A 22287-nucleotide genomic window follows, 5' to 3' on the forward strand; every position below is an offset into this window, starting at 1 on the left:
TGCAACTGGCCATGGCTACACGGCACTTCTTTTTTTCCCAGGATGTCAGAGACAGGTTTAATTATAAAGCTGTAGTAAAATCAACAAAAAAAGTGAAGATAAATGGAATAGACTATCTAAAAATAATATAGGCATATTAGCTAGGATTTGCTCTCTCTGTGTATTACACATGGCCTGTACTACACAGACTTGGGTGCTGACTGTAGGATAACCCCGCACAGAGTACTCAGCATTGGCATGTACGCCGGTAGAATAAATTGGGTGGAAAAGCAAATGGCACAAAACAAAAGGCCCCCACTTGAACATGCTTTGTCAGGTTAAGGTTCAGGTGTGAATTCACGCAGCTCTGAGATAGGAGCGAAAACATCCGTTAGACACAACGGGCTCGACTCACTGATGGGAGGCAGCTTCTTTAAACTATTCCAACAGCGCGAATCAGTTATAAGACAAGTTTCAGCTCTTCTAGGTGAATTTCTCAATGGTGGAGAAATCATCATATGGTGTGTCATGGTATTGTGTCAGCAATTCGCTAGTCCTTGTCTGTCTCTTGGTACAGGAGGGTATGGCAAAAGCCAACAATTCAGTACTTGAACAATATTTCAAACAGCTATAAATATATCAGAGCAAATTTTAATCAGCCTTATTTTTATACCAGGATGAGGCATGAACTGTGTTTAGTTGAGCATAAAATGACTTGGAGCAATTATTTCCTTCTAAACTTGTATGTACTAGGGAGTCTGGACTGGAGATAGAACAGAAATTAAAGAAGTACAGTGCATGCATGTTCTTTAGATACGATGCCTCTACTATTAGCAGTCATTAGTGAACATCTCAAAGCTCAGGATGGGCCCTGTAAGAATTTTCAACCTCCAGATATGCCTGGGAGCCTTAACATCAGCGAGGTCTCAGCCACTGCGATTTCACAAAGTAGCTGCAAAATTTTGTCTGGCTGCCCTCCAGCTACTGGGACTCTGAAGACTGTGCCTGGCAGGACAAAAGATGTGATGTGTCTTCACAAAAATGTGCTGTGATTATGAGAAATCACTCACAAGGTAGCAGCATAAAAGAAACAGGAGATGTGCAGGACAGCACTGAGTTTCAGGACCATATGAAGACATGAATCAGAATAAGGAGTGGGCTTCAGAGTTAGTACAAAAACTTGGATTATAGCAGGAAAAGAGTAATTTCAGCTGCTATAATGAACTTGGTAACAACTCCCAGGTTATAATCATAGAGGATGGGTGAACAGCTTTTAATATCAGTCATTGCACACATCTCTCCAGGTGAAGAGTTTCTCATCTCACTTCTTCCTGTTTTAGGGATACATGCCAATAAATCGTGGCAAACATTTTCATAACCCATCTTGCTTTTAAGCGCACCTCTAAGGCCAGTAAAGCTAAAATTACACCCAAAGAATAGAGATTCAGCCATTCTTACTTTAAATTTTACCTGCCAAATCTGTATCTAATGCTAATGTGTCCACCAACATCTGTTTAATCTTTAGCATTAAAAATGCTTCTGCAATTTTAATTACTAACATTTGAAAAATCAGTGAGACAGGGAATCAGATACTTTAATTTACGCATGAATGCAAATAATGTGCAACAATATGAAGTAATTTAATTCAAGCTTAATCCTAGGGGAAACATTTATATGAAAAAGAAAAAACCCACAAATCTTAAATTTCTGATATTTTCTAGTGAGGCACCATTTGCAACAGAAGAAACAGAAGAAAACTTCTTGACAAGATGAACTGATCTCCTTTTATTTGGGAGGAAAATGCTCCTACAAAACAAGCAAATTAGTTTCTGCTTAAATGAGTCTTGGCAAATGTATAACACGAGATACGTTATAGAAACACAGACCATCTGATACATAAGTATATAAGTCACTGGGGCCTATTGATTTCTTGCTAGACCCTCAGTTCTACAGGTGTAATGAAACTAGTAACCCACATTTCCTCAAAAGACAGATGTTAGAAAAATAGAACCTTTTGTGAAGGATGTGGACTTGGCCACCCTTTGCAACACCTGGCACAGCCAAAATACTCAATGTTTATTGTTTTGTTGTTTTTTTGTCAATGCGATGCAATGCAAGCATTTTCTAAGCATTTCCAATGTGTGCTCATTTCAATGAAAATACAAAATAGATTAAAATAAAGCAGAAAAATGGTTTCCCTGATCCTTACTATTTACCACAATATTTAGGACAGATGTTCCAATAGTCTGGAGGGTGGACTATGTTGTCTGAACTTTAAGGTTTCAATGGGTTTGTTTTTAAACAAGTTTTTTCCTTAAAGGTGATCTGGCTGGTTCCCTATGTCAGAAAGATACCGCACTAGATAGAACTAACTCTATTAATCACACAGTATTACTGCAGTTTAATGCTGTTGTAGGATGCAGACAAGAAACGTCATAACAATCCTCGGAGCCAGTGTATCAAAGTACCATTTCATCTAACGTACCTTCAACACCAGCTCCTGAACACAGGTTCATGCTAATTTCAACTTAATTGGAATCACAATGCAAATGCCAGCTCCTCTACCCTGCCACAGAGCTTCTATCTGCAAAATGAAAGCTGCAGATAAGTATATTTGATTAATCAAATACACCACACAGAAGAAGAAACACTCATGGGTCCTACTCTGCCCAGAGCTCTACGTGGGTAACTCCCTTCTGAAGATAACAAGGGCTGTAATTACCTGGCAGATAACAAAATTTGGCTTAATGTACCGTCTCTCCAAGTTTTTACATACAACTGGATAGACAGTTTCCAAGTAACTGGAGTCAGGATTAAAGCAGACTAGAAAATCTTTATCTGACATATAGTCACATTGCAAATGTATTTGTTTTGTTTGATTTAATGTGGAGCCGGTGCAGTGCATCAAGGTCAATTCACACAACTGGTATTCGAAGGAAAATATTCTAAAATACTCTGATGTTAACAAAAAAATGAACACTGATTCATAATACAACTAACATCAGTTTAGAAACAAAAATATATTTAACATTGTAATCTAATGATAACATCAATGAATTAAATGTATGTAGTATGTTTGAAATTTCTCTGGGCTTTCCTAATATAATTTTTAGACTGTATGAACTCTGTCACTTAGGAAAGCTGAAAATAGTGCATATAATGTGAGAATAACAGGTTAAAAGTGGCTGAAAAAATCAAAACTGTGTATTGATTTAATATGAACTATAGGATCACAGAGTAATATCAAAATCAGTTTACCCCCAACATAAATAAGCCTGAAGAAAGAGACACTAAAACCACATCACTGAGCAATGTGATCTGGATAGATCACACGCATCAGCATTGGCAACAAAATCAGACCTGTATTGATTAACTATAATAAATAAATGGCAGGACCTGACCTATCAGAATTCACCTTAGAAAAATGAATAGCAACCTAAACCAGGTCGTTCTTGTTTCATTCACCTGTGCAGATGTGTGAATGCTGTGAACTGTCCTGCAGACACAGAGAACCGCAGCAGCGATCGGATTGATTTCCCACCACCCACTCCAGGTGAGTAAAACCTCCTAAAACAGAAAACTCAAGCAGCCCCCAGGCATTCCCAGGCACACTTCCAGAAGCTTCTGTGATCGGGTCTTCGGCCTGTCCATGGTGGCGATTTGCGATTTTAATACCTGAGAGTTATTGCAATTCAACGCGTTTGTCACCTGGCACAAATGCTTTTTTATGACCGACTCCAAATCAGTGAAAATCTGAAGCAGTTTCACTGGGTGCTCTGTGAAGAAGTAGGAACACAAAGATAAAATGAACTACATTTTATGGTGCATTAATAACTATGATCCAGTAGTTAATCCCTTATAACAGTCATATGCATTAACCACTGCTTTCCAGTATACTTGCCAAAGAAACTGAGCGTTAATAATAGGCTATTTCACTATTGCCTCTGGTTTAAACCATTGCTGGGAGGCATAAGGAAGCTTCTAATTTTTTTCTTCTTTTCATGAATTCTAAAATCTGCAAGTTATTAGAGTGCAAATTAACAAGTTTCTACTGTGTCTAGTTTATGTAGATTTAAATCCTACTTTATTGGTTCTTAATTAAATACATATAAGGAACCTCAGTTTGAAACACTACCACACTCCTAATCCCTTCATTATTTTGTCTTCACAGTCCTTTTCTGATTTCCCATTTCAAATTGTTTCCGCTGCAAACATTTTAAAACTGTTTTTTACTATTCCTCCTACTTAAAATTAGTAAAGGCCATTTCTTATTGCAAGTACTCTAAGATATTAATTTATCCTAATAAGGCTCCTTCTTTGCAAGTATTGTTTCTAAGTATACGAGACCTAAGGTGAAAGACAGAGCTTTGTACGTAGCATTAAAGAAACCTGCGTCAGAAGCAGAAAAGAACTTAGATAGGAAGGGAGTTGGCTTTTTGGGAAGGGGTGTTTGGAGAAGGAAATGATTTTCCTAGCGACAAAGTTCATTTTTAAACCAAACAGGGCTCAGAAACATCATAGTATTTTTTTAAACACCTGTATTCTTTCAGACTAGACTGACACAGATGTTGGTGTCTCTTGAGCAACAGAAGGTCATGTTATGCTCTGCCCTGGTTGACCAGACACCCCAAGGCCATCTCCAAGCAGGCCTGTACTGTGTGCCAGGATGCACATCCCACCATTTCTCCTCTTGCTGATGATTTACTTGGCATGACAATACTTATCTTATTCATCTTATCCCCCTCTAAAAGGAGAATAAGGTCTAGGCAAGGGAAAGAGGCAAGCAGATGAAAGCAATGATGTTTTCAACCAACAGAGCTGCAGCTGGGGGAGGATGTTCAAAGATGTTCACCTATGGCTTAGGTACCACCGCACAGATCAGCAGTCAGGGGAGTGCACGTGGAGATACAGACTCGCTTTGCAGATCTCGTCCTAATGAACACATACATTATTTTCTGAAACAGGAATGGCTAAATTTGGCAAATCTGTACGTCACAACTGTCTTTTTCTTGTATTTCATGGAATTGTTTTTTAAGCTGCATAAGTTATCTCATGAATTAAAGCATTCCTCTATTCCTAAATTATCTATAAACAGACCGATTTTTATAAACTCATGGATTATTCATGCATAAAAACCCTGTATGCAAATAGATTCCTGCCTACAGTCTGTTTGTTTACTACGTGGTGCTCTTACAGCTTCAACTATTCGTGTCATATACAATTGTAAATCACATGGCATTGTTTCTCATCCAGAGCTGGATGAATGAAAACATTATAAAAGGAAAAGAAAAATGCGAGATTTAACAATGAAGATAGAAGCATTTCCAGAACCTGTCTTTCAGAAAAACTATACACTTGAAAGTTTCATATATGCAAATATAACTCAAGAGAAAGGCTAAGGTGGGGCAAGAAATCCTCCGTCATTCAGACAGCATGATATTTAATTTTTTGCAGTATTCATTTAGGTGCAACTATTTGCTTCTTTCTAGCAGGGAACACATACGTTGAAGCAAGCATAGTAAAACCTGGGTCCCTAGAGCTCAAATTCAAACCCTTTACAAACAACAAAACTAAAATGGAGACAGAAATGGGAAAACTGCAATCTGTTCTTGCTTTGCAGAAGCTTCTGTTCAACTCATTTACTGAGCGGTGAATCTTCTGCACTACAGCATTAATGAGAATGGGTACAAAAAGCTTTCAAACTTAAACAAAGAAATGGCTGCTACTTTGGGGTATTTTCAAGCTTCTTCCAGAGATTAACATACGAGGCAGATGCTGGAACACCAGCACACAATACTTTAATTTAGTTCAGCATCTCTGCAGGCAGTGGCTTCTCTATTACAGTTAGTTCCCAGAACACAAGAGGATGTTATTGCAGGGCACTTTTAGATTAAAATCCCAAATAAGCTATTAGATTTTGCACACATCAATCTTTTGTAAGTACCATAAGGCAGATTTAATTGGTTTTACTTTCATTTTATAACAAATGTTATTATCTATTATATAAGAAAGCTGTTTTAAAAAAAAAAAAACACCTATGAAAATCATTAGAAAGCAATTCCATAAGTGATAAAATAGGGGCAAAAAGTTGTTATGGAGGAATGTCAGCAAGTGTATTGCTAAGGTTATTTACTCAATGCCAAATAACCACATTTAGAAGTTGAAATAATAAACAGTTTCAAATTAAGGCTTGCAAGAAATTGAGGAGTTATTGAAGAAGATGAGGAAATTGGAAAACACACCCTTGAAATGAACCCATGTAACAAATATTTACACGATGATGATAAACGTTTTACTTAAGGCAGGAAGGATGAATAAAGCCTGGCCAATAACTTGGCTGGCCTGATCCGCAAAGCTCAGAATGGAAACCAACTTCATGGAAACTGAGGTATTTGAACATATGGTGCCAGTTTGAATCTGTCAAGCCTGAAAAAACATTTACAAGCTGGTTTTCTGTTGGTTTTCTGTGAACAGCAGCTTTAGATGTTGTGAATTTCTAGAGTTAGAAAGGATGCTTGGCAATGCAGATGAGTGAACATGGACAACATTCAATCTTCTTTACAGCTGTGTAATTATTCAAGACTATTTTACACAGAGCTTTATCCTGTTCTACTGTTAGTGCCCAATAGAGTCTGTATCTGTAGCAATAACCACACTCTATATGTATAGAAATAATTCAGTTCAAAGCCTCAAGCACTTCAGCTAAGGCACTGCTGCCTCTGACTGACCTGTCCTTTCCTCCACAAGAGCAAACAATTCCCAGGCAGATCTATGCATGTAGCTCACCAGGCTGCATTTTTGTTAGAAGCGTTTTAACCTTTTGATGGGCTTCACTGTCAGTTACAACTTCTGAGAACATTTTCAAGCGGGAAGATATTAATTATATATTAAAAAAAAAGCCGAACAAACAAAGCCCACACCTACGTTAAAAATAAAACCACATAAAGCCAAGAATATACTACGTCTCAATATCTTTCTTCTAGGTTTTCAAGCTCCCCGGCAGGACTGCTTGTCAGGTCCAGAAAATGCACATAAATGACATGACCTGAAAATCTGAGCTAAAATCTGAGGAAAGGAGTCTCCATAAAATTCTGTTTCACCTGATTGTAAACTTCAGGTCCAATATGGAACAAATTAACTTAGCTCTGTAGCTTATTGGACAGCTGACCTTTCAGTGACCTACTAGGGCAACATAGATTCAAGAAAGAAATTTTCTGCACTCAGAAATCCATAAAAAATAGGTTAAATCCCGAATGCTTCATTTACCTGTTTTCACTCTGTATCTGAAATTCTGACAATGTTATTTTATTTTTCACATTCTGAGGACTAACACAGCTCTTGTGCCCTGACTTCTGTGTCTCTAGCTCTGACTTCTGTTCCTCTCCCCAGCCAAATGGGTTGGCTGCCGCCTCCTCCTCCTTCTTGCAGAGCTTACAAAGACGTCTGTGCACACTCTTCCTCCCCCTTCGGCAGTTCTGCTGGCTCTGATTTCCATAGCAGGAAACTCACCTCACTAATAAATCAAAGAGCTCTGCAAAAGGTGACTCATCACCTTCCTGTAAGTGGTTCAGATAAAAGCGGACTATGGTCATTTCTGTGGTCTCCACTGCTCTTTAAGCTCTACTCCCCCCACTCTCATGCTGTAGATTTTAACATCACCCTGAGTTATTTTCAGCTTTTAGTACAACATATGAATTTTTTTTTGCTTACCTTTGTCATGCCATTTGATCCTGTTTTCTCCATGTGTGCTACATTCACTGGTCCTCTGTGTCATTAGAATTGCTCCTTTCATTACTGTCTAGTCAGGGCTCACATCGCAGAATGGGATGTCACCTGGAACATACCTTTTCATTCAGACAACCAGATTTGGATGTTTTATGTAATACAGCCCAGACATCCTCAATATATAATGAATTTTCTCCCAGCCTTATAGCAGGAATGCGTATGCTTCCAAACATGAGTCTGTCATCTCCAAAGTACATTTTGATCATATGAAAGTTACAAATCCATAGCAGGCTGTCAGTCCTGTACCATTACATCTGTGTGCATACGCATGTTATGATCAAACTGTCGTGCAGTCTTGGGAACAGAACATCTTTTTGGTCACATTATAAATGTAGGGTTGCAGTATCTACTCCTTGAGGACTTCCAGAGAAGGTTGTATAGCTGTAGGCAAGAAGTCTGGCACTACTGTTTTACAGAAACAGCAAAACAGCTTCTCAAATGAAGTTGCTTATAAAAAAAAAATAAAATAAATAAAATCCAGATTTAAAAGATAAAACAACTATTTATTTTTTTTTTTTAATACAATGAACCAGCAGATTAAACAAACCATCATGATCCTGTATTGACAACGCAGACTTCTGAGCTACTTCACTGCCTATTTAATGACTCCAAATTCTCCCAAGTAAAGCCCTACTACTACAATACCATCTGCTGGTGCAGAAATACCACACAAAATCCCCAGGAAATTAACAGAGCTACCTCCAGACACAAAACTCTGCACTGGTGGATTCCCATGCAGAGTGCAGTCTAAGGTTGCACCGAGCTGCGCACAGGAACATTGATGAGCTTTCTTATGGTCAGGCTCAGAAGAAGAACATCATTTGATCATTTCCAGAATCCAGACCCTATGTCAAAATGTAACCAAACAGAACTCCAGCATACAAACAGGGAAGTTTATGACAGCACAGCAAAGATTTTCCTGTTTGTTGCTTTTTGTTTGGTTTGGTTTGTTTGTTTTTGTTGAAATGAGATCAGTAGAGATGTTCTCAACAATAAAAGTTATGGGCCAAATCCTTCATTCTCCTTGGCCCTGGTTTTCGGGAAAGTGAAACATATCCAGCCAACCATGGCTTCAGGTCCACCTTACTCAGTTTAGCCAGGACATTGCTACCCTTAGTTGTCTCTTTTTCCAGACAGAAAGCATGACTGCACTTGCGGTCTCAAGAGATACAATGGTTTCCAGGGGCAAGAGGACAACATGCAGTGTAAGCAGGCCTAGAACTGCACTGGCTGCCATGGGACTGACTTGTGGCCCCAAAGCCAATGACACAGAAAAGCAACATGAAAGTCCAGTGGTGCCCTTCACCATGGGGTACCAGGTCCCTGCTTAACCCAGGATCTGTCTCTCTTGGCCTCCAATCCTGACACTGTCACTCCATTCATGTTCTCTATGCCTTGGGGATTTGGCCAACCCTCTAACATTTCTTCAACTTGGGGTTTTAAAGCAATCCCTTAACATTCTTTTCCGTCTTTTCAGATTTGTAGGGTTTATATTATTTATCTTTTCCATTTGATTAACCAGCTGAAAAACCAATAACCATGTATTTTATAATAGTTTTGGAGGAGCCCGCTTTCATGTTATGCTGCTATTTTAGGAACGAGAGTAGTTTGTGAATCTATACAAGCAGTTTGGCAACCTGCTCTTCCTACTTCTGCCCTCCCTTTTGTTCTGGACACAACACAGGAATCTTTCCGTGGCTCTGCATGGTGAAAATTGATATAAAACAGCTTTGGTAATTTTTATTTACTTTCTTTTCTGTTCAGAAAGTTAATACAGTGGAAAAGAACGGTCAGGAGGATCAAATGTTTATGCAGGACGTCATGCTGCTTTGGTGTGCCAGCTCTCCAAGAGTCTATAAGGAAGCCAGCCAGACGGGCTCTGAGGCCTGCACCCTGACCCCAGCGACCCCTTCATTTTTCAAAGTTTATCTAGCCCCATCCCAGCAGTGCTTGCATGGAAACCGATCCCCCTGCTCCTGGATTTTTGGCAGAAGGGGACTTCCTTCATATGGAAAAGTGTTTAATACCAATTTAATGGTCTGTCTAGCCACTGTAAACCCCCAGTCCCCTCCTTGAGTCTCCCACTGGCGAGAAACAGTGAAATAATATGCTTGAAATAGCCCTAATTCTTTTCCTTGGTGTGACAGTTGTTTTTCTAATAATAATTTTTTTGAAAAAGCCATAGAAGAGAAACTAGAAGCTACAGAGTTTAATAACAGCTTTTTCAAATATCTTTTTTTTACTTTTTGCTCCTATTTTTTTTTTCGTTATCTCCTCACTTATACATTTTTACAGTCAGGAATGGGCACCAGCAGAACCAAAAAAGTTTCCATTTTAAGTCATCAGACCTCCTAGAGTCAGAAAAACAAATCGCATTTATGCAAATCCACTTTTATGCCAAAACCAGTCTGAGTAACAAGTTTATCTCGGGTTGTAAAAAGACAGACCTTCTTGGCACAATGCCAACAAAAATCCTAACAAAGAAGTCAATAAAAAGGAAATGCCAAAGCTTTCCTAAAGCCATCGGTTTCTTTGTTGCTGTAAGAAAGGTGTGGGTTCAAAGGAAGCTGGGACTGTCCTTTGAGATAAGGAAAGGTCTGAAACTTTGCTGCAGGATGGCTGTGGCAGGGGACAAAGCATATTCTTATGCATCCCTCGGTGTTAGGTTGGGGAGAATTTCAGCTGTGGGGCAAAGGGACAGGCCAGAACCAAGTGATAGATGCAACAAGATTGCTTGGCATGATACAGAACTTTGAAGAGCTCTAACATCCTTGTAGTCAGGTCATTACATTAGGACAATGTATCCTTGTACACTTTGTGGATGCAAGTAACGAAAAGAAAAATTGTTATAATAAGTGATTTGATTTGATTTCTATCTTAAAGAAAAAAAACTCCATCCTCTCAATTCTACACTCCTTCAAAGGCAAAAAGCTGGTGAATATCAGCTGTTCCCTGCGCTTAAAGGAGAAATAACAGAAAAATCCATCTGAGAAAATATGAAGAAGCATTACAGTCTTCAGTCTGTACATACTCCCATTTGGACTTAATACACTTAATTTTCAGAAAGAGGGAAGCACATTTAGATAAGAACATTGAATAAAACCTTATAGTTTAATGGCAAAGAGCTGCACTGTGTTGCACTGAAATGTCACAAGGCAACATTTTGCATAGAACTGTGAAGGATTTGATGCCTGACACTGCTGCAAGGGCAAGTGTTCTCTCCTTTGCAGCAATACAATATACAGAAAACAGCAGAAGAATGAAATCAGTCGTATGGATTCTGTTTGTAACATTAGTATAACAATTTAACCTTTTCTTGAGTGAATTAAAAAAAAAATAACTGAAAAGCTAGTCTAGAGTGACTGCTGGTTTTTCTCTCTAGAAAGACAAGGATGTGCTAATCACTTCTAAAGCCAGAGAGTCTAGCGCTGCCAGTCAAATAACAGCAAGAGAGGCACTAAGCAGGATCTCAGACAAAGGCTTTCAACTCCCATCACCTCCCCTGCTGCCACTCAGCTAACATCCACAGCATCAGGTTGGACAACTTCAAATTGTTGGATTTCAAAGCAGTGTGATATTGTGCCAGCTCCTGCGGAGTGGTCGAGAGGGAAAAGTTCCCTATCAGCCTGTTCCATAGCGGTCCCAGGGTTGACTCCAGCCCACCGCACTTCCGTCTGCATCCCAATTTCAGATCAAAGCCCAGTGATCAAAATAAATGTTATTCTCTTCATATGGCTGCCAGAAAGAACATTTTCAAAAGTGGAGAAATGACAGAGGTGGGAAAGGGAGGAAAGCATGAAGAAACACAACATTGAGAGATGGAGCTTTTCTGGAATTGCTGGTGTCTCCAGAGGACACATTCTGCATAGCCCTGGGTAAGACCATTCTTCAATGTAAGATCCACTGCTCTATCTCATGGTTTTGAGCTCTCAGTCAGTGAACATTAGGAAGGAATTCAGATTCCTTTTCTTGGGCAACAAACAATGTACTCATCCCTAATTCCCTTTTTACATATCACATGGTGGCACCGCCCTGGAATTATGTCAGTCTCAACACACCATATGTGCTGTTAAACGTGGCACAGCTCACACACTCTGTAACCACAAAGAATTGAAAGAGATGAGTGAGGGACATTTTCTGAAAAATGGCTCAAATGCTTAAAGAAAATCAAAGCTTCTTTGGAAAAAACAGGTTATGATACATCATGATGCAAGTTACCCAAGGTTATGAAAACAATCAACTCTAGCTGTGCAACTGTGATTTTCAGAATTTATCTAAATCCAATGCATTGGGTAACTAATGAAATAAGAGGAAGAGTGTAACATTATCCATGATGGTGGTTTGGAAGTTAATAGGAAAAATGTGCAATTAGTTATTATGTGTTTGTTCAATACTTCTGAAGTGTGGTTATGATACTATGTAACCATGAGCAGTATGCTTGCTTCTTTGGGGTCCTACAGTTTAGCTTACAAATAGTTCAGCTGGACAGTTTTCCCCCGCTCCCATCCTTTCACTGTTAAGTGCTCTTTTCTTACCCCCACAGATCAAAGAGATGTTTTCTGTGGTTTGCTGTTTCATCCACATTCCCTCTCCCTCTTCTCTTCCTTCCTCTGCCCTCACTGCAGCGCATCACCCAGCAGCCTCCGGCGTGAATCACTCACATGTGCACACACAGACACACCGGCCACCACGGTTACGATGAACTCATGGGGCTGGTATCCTGCTCTGGACATCACCTTCTCTCTCAGCAGCTCCCTGGATCTCACTTTTGGTGCACTGAATTCACTGCAAGCTTGGCAATTAGGGCCCGAGCGTTTGTCTAATTTTAAAGTCCCATTTTTATTCTGAATCAAATCAGGTACCTTTGAGTACTTGACACAAGAGATAAAAATGAGTCTAGTAGGTAAGTGATAGCTTAGGGAAAAGTCTCCAGATCCCTTTTTTCCTGGACTCAGCTCCCACCTCATTCACCCATTGCCTTGGCAAGGCTGAAGTTACGTGTTTCATCAGGACAGGATAACAGGAGTTTCCAAACCAGAGGATTCTGGTGCAGCTGTGGAATAAGAGAACAGACTTCATTTCACAGGGGCATCAATTACCAAAGAAACACTTCTCAGAGTGCAATATCCTCTCATTAGGCTAATTCAGGGAAAGTCTTACCAAACACTTGAAAATAAATGAGTTATAGCTTGTTTCCTGGCGTGATACTGGATAATGGTCAACTGAGAGCTTGTATCTGCTACAGCAGATCATGACACACCTTGTCTATTGCTTGTTTTCTTTCTTATCCTGTCACACAAAACAGCCTTGCACATTTAAAGCTTCCCTCACAAGCATTTGTTTTCCATACATTAATACATAGACATCTTTTGTACTGCTTTGCCTACAAGGCTAGCCAGACAAAAAATAAGCTACAGCCTAAGAAAAACCTGCATTGCTATTTGTCTGCCTTTTCAGGCATATTGAATCCTTTCCTGAAAGGCATGATTAAATATTACTCGTGAACAATTTTGTAAATAATCCTTCCACACAGTACATTGCAGTATTGAACATTCAAATTCCCACCTGTTCTGGCTGGGCTCTCAGGTACATGGTATGTTATGGGCTTCCCCAGAGGATAAACAGAACCTTCATCTCTATTGGGAATATTTTCAACTATATATTTCAAATTCACTGTCACAAATATATCTGTTATATAACGCTGTTGAACTTGTTGTCAAAGTAAACAGGGCTACCAAGACCTTCCCTTACATTTATTTAGACAAAATGAATTTTGGGGAAAGAAACAAATGAACAAAGCTAAACATAGTAACGGTTAATTTTTTTTAAATGCATTTTTTTTTCAGCAAAATATCAGAAAACTACATTATATATGAAGACAATGTCAAATGACTCCAAGTATTATGAATAAATCAGCAACTGAGTGTGTATAAAGATCACATCTCAGTCTGTGTGGAGAATACATGACAACACGACATGAAGGGGTGTGTTTAGAATAACTCCATCGCTTCCATAGGAAATTCCCCAACTCCTGCTTCAGGATTTTTCATTCTATAGCACATGTGGATGGCATTGTCCTGCTCTTCAACTTGCTTGAAATTGTTGAGAGTGTATTATTACTTCACTGTTAATAAAGGACATACTAAAAGAGCACTGCCAAACATTTTTTGGTGGGGCAGAATAGGTTTTAATTACAAGCACATGAACCGAAGAAAAAAAATGGAAAAAGTAAAATACTGTTAAGGGACAGGTTTATTTCCCCAAAGGAACATATGTTGCTAAAACATCTAATGAAAATACATACATTAAAACATAAGTCCAAAACAGAGCCTGTCTTCAAACACTGCTCAGTAAAAGCCTAGGATCCCTGGAAAACCTCTTTAAAACCCCCAGCAACCCAAAGGCTTGAAGAGAGCTATTTCCTCTGTATACAGTGCAGCTCTTCAGAACTGCAGCCATTTGGCAGCGAGTTTCCAAAGCCACAAAAGGATGGGAATTAGCCATGTCAGCATCTTCCTCGGCTGCAGAATGTAGCTCAATCCTTCGCCCTGCCAAAAATCAGTTGTAAAAGCCAGCGTGACAGTCCCGAGGAAGGTAATCCTCACCAGCTGTTTCCAGCTGAATCTGACCACATTGGTAGCACAGCAAGCACCAACATGCAGCAACTAAGAAGTTACCTGAGAGTGGTAAAAATGAAGTCTGATTCCAGGATCAATAAAATGCCTCTGGGAAGCTAACAATATTTAATTCACTTCAGCTAGCTGATTCAGTAGGGACTGTTGCAATGTGCTGGCCACATGTGGCAGGAGGTTATTAGGGACTTCAATGCTGGGAATGGAAAATCCTCATCAATCCATCACCTTTGGATAATGAAGAAAAAGTCTAACTGTTCTTACACAACTACTAACCAGAGTAGCACAACTTAAACGGATTTCAAAACTTGACTAAGTGTGGGTTTTGTTTGTTCCTTATTCCCTTCTCTTCAGTGTGTCTCAGCTCCTACCTACCCACACATGGTATGAGGCATGTGCAGTCTGTAGAGAAATACTGACTGAGGCACAATTCACCAACGATTCACACCATGTTCAGTTAAATTTGGCGAGGGAACTGAAACTGAACAGCATGTCTTGTCTTTCCAGTGCTTTTGCTGATAGTAACTTCAAGGATGTCAGATCTGTTCTTACTTGTTCATCTCAACTTCTCCCTTTACACATACTGGAACAACAAAAGACTTCTGTAGCATATGTGTAGAAATGATGAAGGCTTACAGCTGTCATCTAAATATTTTTATTAAAACTATAATTAACTGTTTCTACGAGCTTGGCTTTACCACAAACATACTAAGAATAAGAGTATTAAGTTTCCTCTGTTATCAATCAGCAATTTCTGTTCTAACTACCTTTGAGGTATCCTCTCTTACTGCTGTTTTGCTCAAGGGAAAAAGTGATGTTTTTTTCTGATGTTATACACCATTGCACACCACAGCTTAGGCTACATGCTTAGGTTGTACTGAATGCACCATTCTGCTAATCGACAGAGTTAACCAAATTTAATTACATTAATAATTGTTGTGGTTTAGTACGGTGCCAAAAAGTACCTCTTTGCTTGTTAGACGTACAATTTAATTAGCAGCAGTGAATACAATCTTAAATGAGTGATATTATCTAAATATATATATTTAAGGGGTTTTGCTGTTGTTGTTTCTGCACCATCTAAACAAACTGACCTACTTTCACTGCACGAGGGAGAACTGAAGCTAAACCCAGACACTTGTGGCATGAGAAGTTGATCTCTTTGGATGCACTAACGTCAGTCTTGAGCACCAGCTACAGCAATATAGTCATTTCAATAAGTGACAACATTCAAGATTCCCGGGAGTTTAGTTTCATTCGATTTGCGCTAAATCCGCATTAGTCGTTATACCTTGGATAAATTCAGGCCAGGACCTTATATTTACCAACGCTCACTCTCATCACACAACACACAAAATAACATTTTACAGGTTAAAATATATCCTTTCAAAATGTTTACCAATCATCCCTAGGGTATTACATCATGCTTATAAGTGTTTCCAGTTTTGCAGATTGAATAGTGTGTAGAATCAATAAAGCAATCCACCATGAAGCTTAATTAACTCTCTCTCATAACTGCACTTACAGCAACATCTATGCATCAGAAAAATGAGACTAAACAAACAAACAAAAATCAGCCTCAAATGTTCACACCGATATAATACAGTATTCCGGATATGGAAAAAAAAGATAGATTAGGAATTGCTTGCTATGCTTAAAAGGGACATACATTGGTAAAGAAACAAATGTTACAAAACCAGCTGTGAAGCTCTCCACGAGTATGTGTAGGTGACATATACCTGACCCAGACCCCTCACATCTCTTTCATAAGCGTGTTTGTTTGATCCCTGCAGTGATACCTCAGTTTGTTTCTCCAAGTGAGACTTAATAGGAAGTAAAAGGAAACAAGAATAATGGTCTTTGCCAGCAGAACAGCTGTGATTTCTCACTCTGCCAACATCACATTAGCTAACATTATTCTAAGTGGCTTTTCAGTTCTTCATTAGCATTACTATACGTCTGACAAGAGAAAAAAATAACAGAACACAAAGCCTGAAGCCAATACGTGGCAAGAAGTCACCTTACTCAAGCCAAGAGGAGGAATGTTCACCAAATTAACGTCCTGCTCTGCCTCAGCTGCAAATGGTATGTCATTTCTGGGAACATTTTTAAGAATGTATAAGACATGCACAGTTGTTTGAGAGCACAACTACTGCTCGTTTTGCATCATATCCTACTACAACCCGTGCAACAAAGCTGTCTGGATTGCTAGATAAAATAATGACAAGGATCCTGAACTAGAAGACTGCAGGCCTGGCAGAGGGTTGACATATGTTACATTTCAAGATAATGACCTGAAGTTTTAGGTGCTATCTTACGGCCACTACTTAATTACTAAAGACAAATACGCCCTCATCCAACATGCCTCATCAGTTGTGATTACAGGATGATTTCTCCAGGAGAATTCCTTAAGATCAAGAACATGATTTATTGAGTAATTACAATAGAAAGCAGTCTCCCTATTTTCACATTTGAATACAACAATGTGTTATTTCTTAATAGCGAACATTTAATACCAATGATGCACATCTGAGGTTCCACAGACATCCCATTTTCAAAACTGATGTTGATTAGCTCTGAAATCACAACCTTTTTATATATCTCAAAAGCTGAACAACCAAATACTACTAGATGTTTCTGAAAATGCTGTTTCAGTCTCCTGATCACACTGATACATAATCACATCTAATTGGTACCTCATAGTGTCTAAACAAAATGTTCATAAGTAAAATATAAGCCTCAGATCAGAACAGATCAGAGTATGCTTGTAAAAAGAGATAACGTATCAATCCGTACACTTTTCATAGGGTAAAAGATTTCACTCATCTATGAGGCTCATGTTTGATTCAAGGAAGTCAGTCAGTTGAAAATCTTGTACTGGTTATGCAAAAATTGGCAACTTTGAGTAAAAAAAAAAGGTTGAAATTGGATGTGTCTGAATAATTTTTGTGTTAGAATCTGGAGATTTATTTGAGCTGCAAACATGCGCAAAACCCTGAAGGAATGCAAAACCTCTCAGGTACCAGCTGCAGGACAAGTTTCAAACAGGTCTCAAAAATAACATTAGTAGAGTGAATCATTGCCTCAAGTATACCATTGAAGGCAGGGCAAAAGGTAACACATGAATCAGTAAATCTCACTTTAATGCCAATTCCATGCACTTTGTCCAACTCCCACATGTTTTTTTTTCAAAGAAGGTAGGCTTGTATGTAGTTGCAGTCACTACAATATCTCGCCTGCTCGCCCCAAGACTTGCTCTGACTAGATCAGACTCACTACACAATAAACATACACCTACAGGTACTAAGTCTGTCCGTTATCATAAAAAGCTCAGCTCAACCAAAATGCATTAAGGGGAACTAAAAATTCAAACCCAGATGTACACCCAAAAGTAATCCTGCCTTTTTTTTCCCCCTAAGGTACTTAAAAACCGAATATTGCACGTTCTTGGAATTCAAATGCACAAACATGTATAGAAAATCCAAATTTTGCATCTTTGCACTTCCTTAAACCCATTTACCAACATATAAAATTGTACAAAGGTTTCTTACAGCTCTACATCGCACCGTGCAACATCAACTCCTGAAACGTTCAGGAAAATATTTGAATAAAATTCAGGTTAAGCAGCTACAACCCTCATTTAAAGGAATTTCTTCTCTTGCAAAAAACTGAGGTCTGTCTATATTGTTTGGATAGATTTTCCATACTCCCATAGTGTTACCTTAGAATAGCTTTCACTGTTTAGAGTGTGCCATTTACCTCACAGGGTTAAATAAATCCACCAACACACTGTTTAATTAAAAAGTTTTCATTATTTGTGCCTCATCTAAATTGAAAATAGAGCCAATGTAATGAGGATCAGCTGCTGCTCACTCCACTTAGCTGAATATGTGGACACCATGATTCTCCTCACTCCCGCATCACACTAACACTGCGGAGCTCAGAGACACACAGGTAATGGGCAACTGCCAATATTCTCAGCATTAATACAGTGACAAAATTGGTATTCAAGTGTTTCTCAATAAAGGCAGAACAAAGAGATTATTTTGGCTGTATGCTGCTTAATTAGAATTGGCTCTCCCCAGGGAAAGCACATTCCCTGACTTTTCACCTGAAGGCAAATTCCAGGATCCTGTACAGAAAAGCTCATCAGGGGAAATGAGGCACGTCCTGTTTGCTCTGCAGCTCCCTCGGCTCATTAACAGCTACACACTCAGACACCTCACTGAGTTTGGGGTATTCTATGCATTTCTGCAGTACAGGTTTGTAGGATATTAATTAATATAACTTTGGGAGGAGGTTGCATTTTAGGGTATTGTTTGGGAGCTTTTGTTTGGTTTATGTGTGGTTGTTTACTTTGGTTTTTATTGTTTTGAGGATTTGAGGGTTTTGGCTTTGTTTGTTTTTCAGTTTCATGTCTATACCTTTCACGTAAGTTTTTGTCCCAAAATAACGCTTGATTGTTATTCAATAAAAGATTTAAACCACAGGTGACGTGAGGAACTCAGATGAGTGCAGTGAATGTTATAACACAGTCCTAATATCCCTCTAGATACCACTGATAATAAAAGCTTTGCTTGTAGCAAGAATGCCTGCTTTCTTTGTTTTTAGATAAAGATTACTCACTTTAAGTGTTTCCTGAAGAGGCACCTAAGAACCTAGGGTGCTTTGACATTACATTATTTAATGCAACAAATCTTGGTTACATTCCATTTCAAATTCAATGGCTAGCCCAAGTTATAAGAAAAAACAACCTATAAGACAGTTTATTGTGTCTTTTCTCAAAAAGTGGTAGCCGGCTTAAATATTCTTAATCTGAATTCAGAAAACAAAAATATAGCAAACACAAAAAGTTTAGTTAGTGCTACAAAACTAACAGTCAGTATATTAGCACCAGCAATTTAGAGAGCGTGTACTCCGTACCTCAATCTTTCCTCTCTTTTCCCTTCTTGTAGCCCCAGTTCTCTAACAAAACAGTCACCACTTTATTTTATCCAATAGAAATGAGCTATGCAGCTGGAATCACTACCCTGCTTCACCAGCCCGGATGACACACACTGTTACATTCAAACCAGTATTAGAGCCCTGGGGAACGCACTGCTGGCCTTTGGGTCACCGAGACAGCTGACAGTAACACGCAGTAAACTGCTGAATAAATCCATTCGCTAACCTGTGACCATGTAAATTTTTCTGAAAGCTGAACGAAGAGATGCTTTGCTTTCCCTTCCCATCAAGTTTTATTTTCCTGTGGTCCATCGCATACCTACTAGAGTCACATCAACAGCTGCTTTTTCTTTTAAGCTTACCCTGTCACTTTGGGATCTGAATTTTTGCTGATAAAGTGTAATAGAAGCTGTTTCCTGCTACACCACAGCAAAACAGATGTAAAAGTTGTGGTAGCCCTAAAGCTGGTCTCTGTAGCAAAATCTGTTTCAGGGTTGTTGTTTTTTTCTCCTGTCAAAAACCCATGCATTTTATATATATATATTTATATATATGTATGTATGTATATGTTTGTTTTTTTTTTCTGGTGACTGATTGAAGAAATCGTCAAACAAACATTTTAACTGAGATTTTTCTGGGGAATGGGGTCCCAGATAGCAGCAGCGTGAGATTAAAAATACAAACTGTATATCAAAGATGCTATGACGGGAGGTGCTCAAGCAGTCCCCGAGTTCACCTTCCCACTCCCAGGCACAGGCGTCACTGCCTGTGGCACTCCTGGCAGATGCTTGTCAAGCCTGTTCTTACAAAGCTGAAGTGGTTCCATAGCAGCCCTAAGCAATCTATTCCAGTGACTAATTATCCTTACAATTGCAAAGTTTCCCCTCGTATCTAACTTTGAATCTCTTTTGCTCTAATTTAAGCTCATCATTTTTTGTCCTGTCCCCAGCGGACATGAAAACCAGATTATTCTCTTCCTCAAACAGCAGCCTTTTGCCTACATCTTCTCAGCCTTCTTTACTTAAACTCTAGACTAAACAAATCAAATTATTTCAGTTCACTTTCATAGCTCATGTTTTCTTTTATCATCCTCATTGCTCACTCCTGGTCTCTTTCCACCTGCGATGCATCTTCCTTGCTGTGTAGCATCCAGGGTTGGATATGAAGTCTCGCTGACACATGAACCACCAAATAGAGTAAAAGGCTTTCCTTTTGCATTTAACAGGCAACACTTCTGAAACTTCTGTTTTTACAGACAATATTTATTGGGTTTTTTCCCCACGGTTTACATGTGGACACAACTAATTCAGGATTTGAAGCTACCTGAACCAGTTAGGTTGGATGTGCAGTTGAGTCAGAGCCTCAGTGCACATTCCTGCTCTCACTGCAGATCCCTGTAGCTTGTGGACCGCACCATATACGCTGTAAGTTTTAGGATCCTAGAAATCTCACAGCAATGCTGAACTGCAATGAAATCTATTTTCTACTTATTTTTACTTATCTGTATTTTTATTCTCTTTAACACATTTTGCATTGTTCAGTTCCTGCACTGAACATAGCTTCAGTGCACTCTTGCAACCTACAAAAATAACAATAATTTCATATTCCTAGCCCTCAAAGGAGCTCCGTAATTACAGCTTCTTAGTACGCAACTGCACATTCATGTTCAGTATGGGCATAAAAATTTTTAACTAGGGTTTTATACAGGCAGGTAGCTTCTCACACATTGATGAGTTACATTTACTAATACACATTATTTTTCCTAGCTCACCCACTTTGGCATGATTCCTTAATGATTCCCCAGCCTGTTGCCTGGTACACCAACAGCTGGTGAGCTGATAGTATCAAGATTTTCTTACCAACATTTTTTCTTATCTAATCCCCTGCATTTGCAGTACTCAAGTTTCCTACTCCTATTTCCAATTGGTTTTACTTCCCACATAGTATTCCAGAGCAGTCGAAGAGCTTAGACTCTCAAGGCTTGACATTTTCTACTCCTTCCTGAATTTCTCTCTAAAGTGAAAAGCTTTGGAGAGGTTATCACATACCATGTTGCACATCCTCGCACCCCTCATATCCTCTTGCTTTGCCTTTCCCACTGTTACAAGTAAGGCTGTCCAAACCAAAGTTTAGACATATATCCACAGTAGACCTTTCGGGCTTAATTTTAAGAAACCATGTGATTTCTACATGGAAAACAAAGAAAGGACCCCACAGCAAGAGCTTTCCTTACAGAAGGAAAAAAGCTGCCAGACCCAGGGCAGCTGCCCACTCAGAGTGACCAGATGGCCTCACCCAAGCAGAGGAACAGTAAGCATCACCATGATGGCAACCACCCATTTGGAATGCACTACATCAGCCAGCCAAAGGCGGATACCTGTCCAACTCACTGAAAAAAGGGAACTATTGAACAGTATAGAAATAACTCAGCCAGCCGCTGAGCCCTTCTTTTACTTTGGAGAGAGACAAACTCTCAAAATGATGTCTGAACTCTGGAACAAGCAGACATCTGGATATCGTGAGGAAAACTCAACGTCTCAATGCTATCTTTGCAACTTCAGGAAAAAGCCTCTCGGCATATCTTGTAGTGACATACAAGATCAGAGGACACTAAACAGGTACATGGCACATTTGTTGGTTTTGTGTCATTTGCATCATCACAGATGCCCCATAATTAAAAACCTGCACAACAGTGTGCGTTTGGTATATTTTAAGTCATGAACCAGGAAGGAAAGAATTGCACAATCCATCCTGAGACAGAAATAGAAGGTAGACTAGCCAACGAGAAGAAATTCCTAAACTACAATTCAGGAGCTGAAATGACATCGTAATGTCTGATGAGAGAGATCAGAAAGGAGGAAAAATTGCAGCTTATCCCACAACTGGGAGAACCAGTCAAGGCAGAAATCTTCAAAATATCTTCAAAAAAACCATGTCTTGATGTTCA

The 22287-nt window shown here is 39.1% G+C and overlaps 1 long non-coding RNA gene across 4 annotated transcripts in view; it reads right to left on the minus strand.

Annotated features, from left to right (window-relative positions):
* The window catches only part of LOC139829021 (uncharacterized), a 237549-nt gene that overhangs the window by 63228 nt on the left and 152034 nt on the right, over positions 1-22287 (minus strand). For all 4 annotated transcript variants that reach the window (XR_011741183.1, XR_011741184.1, XR_011741182.1 and 1 more), the window contains exon 2: positions 7690-7812. This is a non-coding gene — a long non-coding RNA (uncharacterized lncRNA). The remainder of the gene's footprint in view (positions 1-7689; positions 7813-22287) is intronic.

Source organism: Patagioenas fasciata, chromosome 12 (assembly GCF_037038585.1).
Source record: "Patagioenas fasciata isolate bPatFas1 chromosome 12, bPatFas1.hap1, whole genome shotgun sequence".
Lineage (NCBI taxonomy): Eukaryota > Metazoa > Chordata > Aves > Columbiformes > Columbidae > Patagioenas > Patagioenas fasciata.